The 10,910-nt window shown below is 38.3% G+C and overlaps 1 pseudogene; it reads right to left on the reverse strand.

Moving 5' to 3' along the window:
- Nucleotides 1-229: 229 nt before the first annotated feature.
- The window catches only part of LOC103593991, a 24,175-nt pseudogene continuing 13,494 nt past the window's right edge, over nt 230-10,910 (reverse strand).

The following is a 10,910-nucleotide window of genomic DNA, read 5'->3' on the forward strand; positions in this document are numbered from 1 at the left end:
CACCCACTAAACATTTTGCTACTATAGATTAGTCCTTTCGGCTCTAGTATTTCATATAAGTGGAATCACACAGTCTGTAGCCTTTTGTATCTTTTTTCTTTCATTCAACACAATGTTTTTGAAATCCATTCATTTCACGGTGTATATCTCTAGTTTGTTCTTTATTGCTGAAAAATATTCTCTTATGTGGTAATCATTACAGATCATTATAATATGTGTCCTTTTGTGTCTAGTTTCTCTGCCTACTTTGTAGAGATGAAGAGCCAATAGAATTGGAATTGAAGTTAGGAGAATGAACTCAGGATCCCAAAATGGGATAGAGGCAGTATGTGCTAGGGTCTTGGCAGCAGCCACAATGAATTATTTCATAGTGAGAGTGGCCTGCGGGGACTTTAAAATTGGGGTATAAGCAGAGTTGGAAGGAGGGTGCCAGATGATCTGTATTGACTAGACCTTCTGGATGGGCACCATTAGGGGATCTGGGTGGTGTGTAGATGTTTCTCTCGGAAGGGCTAGTCTTCACTCCACCCTCTGGTAATTGCTGTTATTGAGATTTTTGTTTTTGCTGAACAGGCTTGCATTTTGCTTTCTTGAATTTTGTTCTGTGGTTCTTGAACAAAACCTGTGCTACTCTTGGATGTATGTTTATTTTTGAAGCCATTTCTTTCTGAAGGTTGGAGTTTGGATAGAAGTTCTTAAGAAACAAGAGTTTTAAACCTTCCAGTTGTTTCTCAGTGAGTATAGTTTGTCTTTTTCTTTCTTTCTTTTTGAGTGCCTCTGGTTATTTTTTCATGAGGAATGGATGTTAAATTTTGTCAAATGCCTTTTCTGCATCTACTAGAAATCATATGGTTTTCTTTTTTAATTTGTTAATATGATGATGACATTCATTGGTTGGGGGTTAATTAATATTTAATTCATTGAGATAATTCTTTTCATTTTTTCTTTTTTTAGTATGTACTATGACTTTCAATTGCTTTATTTTTATTAACTTTAAATAAATTTTGAAATGTAGTTCTTTCTTGAATTTTTGAATTCAACTATAAATTTTTCATTTTATTTAAATTTTTCTAAATGTTGTCAATCCTTTTAAAAAATTCTGTCATTGGTTAGGTACCTGAAAAACAACCATCACTACCATGAATACTCAAGAAATAACAAAACCCACTAGTAAAACAAAAATGCAAACAATAAAGAGAAAAGAAGTTTATCTACCATCCCATGAGACCAACAAACACAGAAGACAAACAGTAAATCAGAAAGAAAGGAACAAAAGATATTTAAAACATCCAAACAAAAATCAGTAAAATGCCAGGAGTAAATCAACACTTTTCAATAGTAATTCTTAATGTAAAAGGATTAAATTCCCTACTCAAAAGACACAGATTGACTGATTGGATTAAAAAGATGGAGCCAACAATATGCTGTCTTCAGGAGACTCACCTCATCTCTAAAGACACACATAGACTAAGAGTGAAAGGATGGAAAAAGATATACCATGCAAATAGAAGTGAAAAATTAGCTGGAGTAGTTATTCTTTTATCAGATAAAATAGGCTTTAAACCAAAAACCATAAAAAAAGATAAAGAAGGCCACTACATAATGATAAAAAGATCTACCCAGCAAGAAGACATAATAATAACAAATATATATACACCCAACATTGGAGTAGCCAGATATATAAAGCAAATACTATTAGACCTAAAGAAAGAGATAGACACTAATACTGTAACAGTAGGGGACCTGACACCCCACTCTCAACATTGGACAGATCATTTAGGCAAAAAAATCAACAGAGAAATACAAGATCTAAACAAAACTTTAGACCAATTGGATTTGGCAGACATCTACAGAAAATTTCATCCGACATTTTAACCATTTTTAAGTATACAATTCTGTGACATTAAGTACATTCACAAGGTTGTATAGCTATTTCTAGAACTTTTTCATCATCCCAAAGAGAACCTCTGTACCCATTAAATAATAACTCCCCATTTTCCCTTTCCCAGCCTCTAGTAACCTCTATTCTACTTTCTGTCCTTATGAATTTGCCTATCCTAGATAGCTAGATATGATATAAATATCATATGATATTTGTCCTTTTACATCCTGCCTATTTCACTTAGCACAATGTTTGCAAGGTTCATTCATATTGTAGCATGTGTCAGTGCTTTATTTCTTACTTTCTTTATTAAATAAATATAGATAAATAAATCATACTTTATTTATTAGTTGATGGACATTTAGTCATTTCCTGTTGTTGAGTATTATGAATAATGCTGCTATATACATTCATGTAGAAGTGGACATATGTTCCTCTTGGGTACATACCTAGGAGTGGAATTCCAGGGTCATATGGTAACTGTTTAATCTTTTGAGGAGCTGTCAAGATGTTTTTCCAACGTAGCTACACAATTTTATATTCCCACCAGCAGAGTATAAGGGTTCCAATTTCTCCATCCTTGCCAATACTTATTTTCCATCTTTTTTATTATCAGCATCCTACTGGTGTGAAGTGGTACTTCATTGCAGTTTTGACTTGCATCATCTTAAAGACTAATGATGTTGAGCATCTTTTCATGTGGGTAATTGCCATTTGTCCATTTTCTTTGGTAAAATATCTACTCAGATTTTTTGACCATGTTGTAATTGATAGTTTGTCCTTTTCTTGCTGAGTTGTAAGAGTTCCTTACACAAGTAATATTCTGGAAAAAAAATGGTTTTTGTTACTGCTACCATAAATTTTGTTCTAAATCTTAATATTCTTTATTATTTCTGTATTTTAAACTTTTGTTTTACTGATGCTTTTTCTTTTTCCAAGTACTAATATCAGCATCCTATTTCTTTATTTCAATCTGTTTTCATGATTTGCTTCCTTGCCCCCCCCCAAAGATATTTGTATTACCCATACAATTTTTCATCCCATTCATAATCCCCATGTTCCTATAATCTACATCCACTACTGGGACAATGGATTAGGAAGACTTAACTTTATATTGCTGAGAGAACTTCCTTTATATTGTTCATGAATTGCTTTCATAAAATTTTACACAGTTAGGGAAACCAGGCAAAACCAGGCATGTTGCTTCTTTGCTCAGGAATACTGGCTCATGTGCCTTCTAAAAGATTTAGCAAACTCTCAGCGGATGGCTGAGGATACTACCAGTTGACTAATCATCAGGGTTACTTATAAACAAAAGAAAAATTTAGAACTTACACATCAAAATCTTCTACTACAAAGGTAGCAAATATTTGGCTAAAATCATAATGTTTGTGCTAGATGACAAATCTGAAATCTATTCACCACTTTTTGCATTCTATTTTCCTGTTAAAAAACATTAATGCACATTGTTATTTGTTATTTCACAAATATCTGTTTTCCCTTTGTACCATGCTCCCAGGTGTCACTCTGACATGTACCTCAATGATCATATGCAGAATTGTGGAAGTTGTTTGGGACACTCATGAATGAGGAAACTCGGATAACATGAGCAGACGGGTATGGAAATAGTAAGAAAGAAAGACAAGTTTCCACTTCCTTCCATACTGAGATTCTCCCCATTATTTCATACAAAAATCACAAATAAACATCAGTTCTTTAACACCCAAAATAAAAATACCCAAGAAAAGTAATCATGAGAGGAATCGTTTTTCCAAAAGTCAGTTATTTAGATGCAACCTTCATCATATACCATGTGAATTAAAAGAAGTCAGTGAGAGAAACTTCCTTTCCCTCTTGTCACTTTCCTATATACCCACAGGTAAGGACTTCTGTCTTCTCATAAGTATTGAGTAGAAACACTGCCCATTCCTCACCTTGAGCTGGCTTGTTCCCAGAGCTGAGAGGAGAGGAGTGACTTATTTGGTGGATGGAAAGAGTCTTACATTCATTGGTCCATGTTTACCTGTCACTAAGAATAATATGTCATTGATCAATGAGTACACATTTTCTTCCTCTCTCCCCTGGACTCTGCACAGAAGAAGTGAAAGGCAGGTGAAGACTCTCCATGCATTAGCCATATAAGTATATTTTCTGTCAATCAACCTTCTCCATGTTCAAGTTCCAAAGTCAAAACTAGGAGAAAATATTTAAAAAGTCTTGTTTGGTCAAAGCATCAAGACATATTTTCCAAATCAGCTTTACCAGGAATAACATCTTTGGATATTAATCTGGACTTTTGTTTTTATTTATAATTTGGATTAGAACTGAAAGGAGAGAGGTGTGTTATCAATTTACACCCCTGAAGTCCCAGTACACATAAGTCCATTTTAATGAAATATAGTTGAGAAGATATAAAATATTTATCCTGTCCAGTGGTGATTACTGCATTCCCAACTCTATTGCTGACCAGAAGCAGAATCTTTGTGCATATGGCTGGTGCACACATGTGCAGGGATCCAGAGCATTGCATTTCCATCATGGCCTGTATCCCAAGGGTGCCAGAGCAGCAGTCAGGCAAAGGATGGAACAGGCAATGATTTGCAGGTCCTGGAGGTAGGAAGGTGGACACAGCTTTTGGCTGGTGCTTGTATCCAGGAAGTACCAGAAAGTAGAAACCAGTAGGGCCAGATGTAGAAACTCAAAAAAAATGGGTCACAGAAAACTACAAGCCCAACCTTTTAAAAATGAATTTTTAATTTTTTGGCAGCTGCCTAATATGGGGATCCAAAGCCTTCACTTTGGTGTTACAACACTGTGCTGTAACCAACTGAGCTAGCCAGCCAGCCAAGCCCAACATTTTAAATGCTAGTGTACCTTAGCAAAACTATTCTAGGTTTAATTGCTCAGAATGGTTTGCAGTAATGACAAGAAGGCAGTGTAATAAGGAAAGAATGGTTACTAAAATAATTATAGATCTTATTAGATTTACCTACTTTGAGACAGTAACTTTCAGACTGAACATAGTGCATGGAAGGGTTAAATATAAAAAAATAGCCAAATGTCAGCTAATTCTTATAAAAACAAATCTATGCATATATTCATATCAAGCAATATAAAAGTAAAGGCCCAAATCATTAATAATAGTAAAAGGGTGGGCCGGCCCGGTGGCGCACTGCTACAGTGCGCCACTTGGGAGCGCGGCGGCGCTCCCGCCGAGGGTTCGGATCCCACATACAGACTGGTTCCTGCTCACTGGCTGAGCGAGGGGCAGGCACAGCACCGAGGGTTGCGATCCCGTTGCCGGTCCCGGTCCGGTACGGGCATGACACTGAGGGTTGCAATCCGTTGCCGGACACAAAAAAAGACAAAAAGGAAAAAAAAAATAGTAAAAGGGAACAGTACACAAAAGCAAACAAACAAACAAAAAAAGCCATCAAAGCCATTGAAATATACAAAAAGAACTGATATGTATCAAACAACAATGCTTCAAAATACACACACAAAAAAGAATAAAACTGCAAGTAGAATTTAATAAATCTATTCTCATAAAAGAGGACAGTTCAAATGTATCATAAGCTGTTAGATCAAAACCATTATATTTTATAAAGAGGAAAACTTCAGAAATAAATATATGCCTGTCCAGAAGAATATAAGATAAGCATAAAGGCTAGCTTAGCAAGAATTTCTCTGATTTCCCTCTTTTCCAATGGGTATTTGAGATTTTGAACATTGGTTACAGGGTGGGATGACATTATCTACATAAGGTGATGTTTTCCAGACAACCTGGAGTTACAGTCTTGTTCTGAGGCATGTACTATCTAGACCCTGAGAAACCATGGAAGACATCAATAAGGCTATGTTGACTCCACCCCAAAGCCAATCAAAAACCTGCACGACCCTAAGATAATGTCAAGGATGAGAACAGAAACTAGGCAGAGCTTTGGCACCATATATGACATCAGAAGGAAGCTGACTATCATGTTTGGAGGTTTTTCACCTTGCACACATCCCCCTCTCACTCCTGCTTTTTACTTCCCACATCTTACCCCATAAAAACCCTCAGTTAACTTGAGAATGTGAGATGGTTTGGGGGACATTAGTCTGCTATCTCTTCAGGATTGTGGGCTTCTTGAATAAAGCTACATTTCCTTTACACACACACATAAAAAAAGGTAAACTGTATTAACTCATGTAAGTTTAATCTAATTCATATATGTAGAAATCTGCACTTCATGGAGAATAACTATCTTTTCAACATAGGATATTTGCCAAAAGTGGGCATGTAGTAGTTCACAAAGGAAATTTCACTACATTTCAAAGAATTGATATCCTGCAGATCATAATGCAATTATATAAAAAATAACAGTATAAAAATAGTCTTAAAAATATATGTGTGGCCAATGAGATAGAAATTCTAGAAAATCATGAAATAAAGAGAAAATTGCAATAAGAATTATAGTGTATTTAGAAATAATAACAAAATTAAGCTTTATTTACTTTTAATTTATTTTCTCAACAAACATTTATTGAGTGTCTATTATGAATCAGGCATCAACAAGTTGGACAAAGATTATGCTCTCATTGATTATATATTCTTACATACTTGGATTTCAGCAGACAAATGGTAAAGAAGTGAACAACATTATTAACAGATTGGGAGAATGGGGTTAGTGGTTATGATTACACCTTCTTTTTTAGAAACTAGGTTGTAGTGTGGGCAGTGTTGGCCAGAGGAGGAGCTTGAAGGAATGAGAACCAGGTGGAGCCCATGCTGGGGAGGCAAAGTCAGGGCGTGTGGCGATGCCTCTACGTTGAGTCCTAAGGAGACCAGAGGCTTGAGTTCCACAGAAAGTCCAGCCCAGCTCACTGGGTGAGTGGAAATGGCTAGCTTGTGATACAAAGCATGTTTGCTCTGTGTGTTCTCTATGATGTATGTTCCTCAGAGGTTACTTCAATGTTAAGTGTTAGGTCAAATGTTTGGAGTTTCTTTCCACAGGGAGACATGACTAGCCCTGAGGTCTTCTGTCCTCAGCTCTCATTCAAAGTGTGTCACCAGAACTGTGAATCATGCTCAGCCCCAAAGTCATCTCCACTCCAGCAGCTCTCACTCAAGCTGTGGCTCCTTTCAGTCACTGTTGGGACATGATGGAAGGACAGACTGAATAGGAACCCAAAGGTAGTCCTAGTTAAGTCAATAGGCATGCAACGTATGGGTTTACTAAGCTCAAGGCCAAGAAATGGCCAATTTGTGGAATGAATAAGAAGATAGATTTAGCCACATTTCAAACATCCAAGGTCTGAGAAACTCGTTTGTGGGATGCTCTGAATCACTATCCTGCCTGAGAGCACAGTTTAAACCACTGATCTGAACTACCCTCGCATAAGAATCATGCACACGTTTATCAATTCACCACGTTCCTAAATGTGTCTTTTCTGTTCCAGGAAGCAGGTAAGTAAAAGGATGTAACATTCATAGGTCATGTCTTCATATAGCTTATAGTCAAGTAGGGGAACTAGTTGTCCAATCTTCTTTCCACTGCTACCAAAAAAAGTACATCAGAGTCTTTGAAGTGATCTATGAAAATGAGCTGCTAATAATTCTAAGACTGCTTGACTGAAGTCAGTAAGTCCATGGTAATTGTCAGTTTCAAAGGCCTCTTTCTCCACCCCCAGTTGAGTCATCTAACAGGGCATATCTCAGCTACTTTCTCTGTGCTCATTAAATGGTGTAAAAGATCATTTAGAATCTGTGCTCCCTGAGGCCTGCAGGTGCAGAGAGCACACGCAAGCCTTCAGAGCACTGCAGCATGTGTGCTTGCCAAGCTGAAGTGTTTGTGACTCTCTCTGTGATGTGAAGCAGAACTTATGCTCGGTGGTTTTTTTTTTTTTTTTCCTTTTTGTCTTTTTTACTGACTGGTAACAGGATCGCAACCCTCAGTGTTGCACCCGCACCGCGCTCAGCCAGTGAGCGGGAACCGGTCTCCACATGGGATCCGAACCCTCAGCGGGAGCGCCACCGCACTCCCAAGCGGCACACTCTCCAGTGCGCCACCAGGCCGGCCCTGCTCGGTGGTTTTTAACATGTCATTTTGCTGATCCCCTAAAGAGACTGTAAATACATAATGAATCAATGGAGTTGCTTAAGATTTGCAGTATTTATCCTTCTTACAGTTGACATCATTATTCAAAAAGGCTTACATTGGCCTTCTTATTCTTTGTTCTCTCATGAATATCTTTACATTTTCCCACCTATCAATTTCAGTGGATTTAGGGAGGTGTCACTTATTTGGGAAAATGCTAATAATTATCTCGGATGGTGCAGATTCTATGATGTGTTAAAATTTCTCTTTGATCTGTCAACATCTCTGCCTGGTTTTGACATCAGCTGCATATGTGGCATAGAATGAATATATACATAACTACCCGGTTTGAGGTAGTTACCCAAGGAAAGGCACATCTCCTTTAAGACAAATGTCCCCTTTTACACAAATGGAGGACTGGAGGAAGTAGGAACTCTGAGTAAATGAATTAGCACATTGGTGTTAAGGCACTCTGGCACTAGGAGAGTAGCAATTAGATTAACTTATCTACCTAGCCAGGTCTCCCAAGCACTCTGAGTTGGGTGAGGGTCTGTGCATAAGCATGCAAATGATTTACACATCTACTTTGATCTGTTCACTATATACCTGTTGTATGTACTGTGTGGTGGCATGGATTTCCTACTGGCCAGCCATCACCAGCAACTCCTGTAAGTCTAGTAAACTAATGTCTCTACCTATTGAACTGGGTGAGTTCTTTGGAATAGACAAACACTACACAAGTACCCTCCCAGATTTGGGGCTCCCATGATACACTCATGCATCCAGATTAATGTAAGCATGGTTGTATTCTTTGTGATAGATGGTTATACCATAAACTGTGCAAGCCTCTTTTTGCACCAGTTCACAAAGGGAACAATTGGGAAATGTCAGAGAAAGGATATTTTCTGTCTGTATCTGTTAGGTCTAGGCAGGAATGAGATGACATTCTCTAACAGTAATTAAAGAAAACTTGATAAAATGCTTTAACAAATGTGTGGGCAGGATTTGGGGAAATCAGTATAGAAGAGTGTGGTGCCCTGGGACTAGGCATCCCAGCCTGAAGAGGCCACAGGAGGGAGTATTACCTGGTACCCCAGAGAGGGTAGTGGTTTAGAGAAGGCTGCCTGACAGGACTTGTGGCTTTCAGGAGCAGGAATAGCCAGCTTCAGTGACAAGGCAGTGAGGAAATCAGCTCCAGCCACCAGAGTTACCCAGACCGACTCCCCTTGGCTACACCTGACTGGGAGCCAGAGGGCAGGGGATGTCCTGGTATTCAGAGAGACCAGAAAAAGGTCTGCAGTGACACTAGTGATGTCCAGCATGTTTTTATCTGCTCAGGGATGATGTTCTACAATATTTTTAATTACTGGTTGTGTCACTCTTATATGGCTCCAAGAATAAGGTTGTTGGACTGAGGCATTCCCGTGAGAGAGCACACAGGGTTTCTCTCACCTGCAGAAGCAAGTTTAGAAAATTCCTGCCTTTCTCTTCTGTACTCATGAGGTGAGATCTGTTAGTAACAAGACATCTAAAAAATATGAAACTGCTAATAGCCAACTGACAGCATTAGTCACTTGGTCAAGCATCTAGAATGTCCCAACTTGGTATAGAAATGGATGTTTCCAACATAGCGTTCTCTCATTTCTAACTGAATTACTTAGCACAAAGGCATCCCATCTGGTTACACACACACACACACAAACACACTCAGGTTCTCATCACTTACATTATCTTCATGGTGATTAGGACCCATGGATATAGGTATTAGGACATTAGGGCATTGGACACTCCACAATGATAAGTAAAACACTGAGCATATGTTGAAACTGTCTCACCTTTGTAAAGAAACACAGTTTCTTACAAGTAACTGTTGCTTTGCGTTGCTTTGCCCCACACGGATTTGTCACCCCACTTCCCCTGGGTGACGGAGATGCAAAGGATTACTCAAAGCCCATCTCTTCTGAGCAGTGAGAGACCCCGAAGAGGTTAACTCTCCCCAGGCACCCTCCAGTGAGAGCCAACCCTTCCTTGGGAAATTAATGCCAAATTGGGGTTCTCTTCCTGCATTTATTTTCCAGACTAGGAAGTTACAGGAAGAGAACAAAGGTGGGGTTTTAGTTTAACAATATAGGCTGGTAACTTTCAGTGAAACAAGCCAGATGACATTCCAGTAAGGCAATTAAGTGGTCCTATCAACAACAGTTTGATCTTAGCAAACATTCCTTCTTAATAGCAATTTCTCAGTATCTTTACATAATAATCAGTAACTAGTCTGTCTTTGAGCCAGCAACCTGCTGTGCCACAGTTCTTATCTTGCAACAGACTTATAGCCTGAGGGAAATTTCTAGTCCTCCACAAGGTCAATATTTGAAACTGCAAGGCTTTGGAAAACCAAGCCATGTGAAGTTCATATGCTTTTTAGTATATTCCACAAGTAACACCCCTGCATTTGAAGATTAGTCCAAAGCCTGAGAAAAATGTGCTAAATTTTTCTCTCTTTGTAGCTAAGAAATACACAATCCCTACCAAGAAATTTGCATTAAGTTGGCAATGTTTCAAGGAATTATATATACATAGGGGTTTTATTTGTTTGTTGCTTTTATTTTCTGCAAACAAATGCATTTGTTTTTGAGACATTTAGATCTCACTTTGGATCAAAACAGCAGAAGCCAGTGAAGACATTAGTTATGGGAGCACCCATTCCTGGGGCACAATGAGAAGCTAAAGAATCTTTGTCTTTGGGACTTTATCCACCTAAGTCAGTTTTGCCATGTTCCTGGCAGAGAATAGGAGAAGATGAAGACCTGAGAGGGGTCCTTCTGGCTGAGTTAGATGAGCAATTCTCAAAGTAGCGTCTCCTCCCCTGAGTGGTGTCAATAGATGTTACTAACAAAAGGGAGCCAAGCACAGGCAGGTTTTTTTTTTTTTTTTTTTTTTTTTTTTTTTTT

Source organism: Galeopterus variegatus, unplaced genomic scaffold, assembly GCF_000696425.1.
Source record: "Galeopterus variegatus unplaced genomic scaffold, G_variegatus-3.0.2 Scaffold1457, whole genome shotgun sequence".
Classification (NCBI taxonomy): domain Eukaryota; kingdom Metazoa; phylum Chordata; class Mammalia; order Dermoptera; family Cynocephalidae; genus Galeopterus; species Galeopterus variegatus.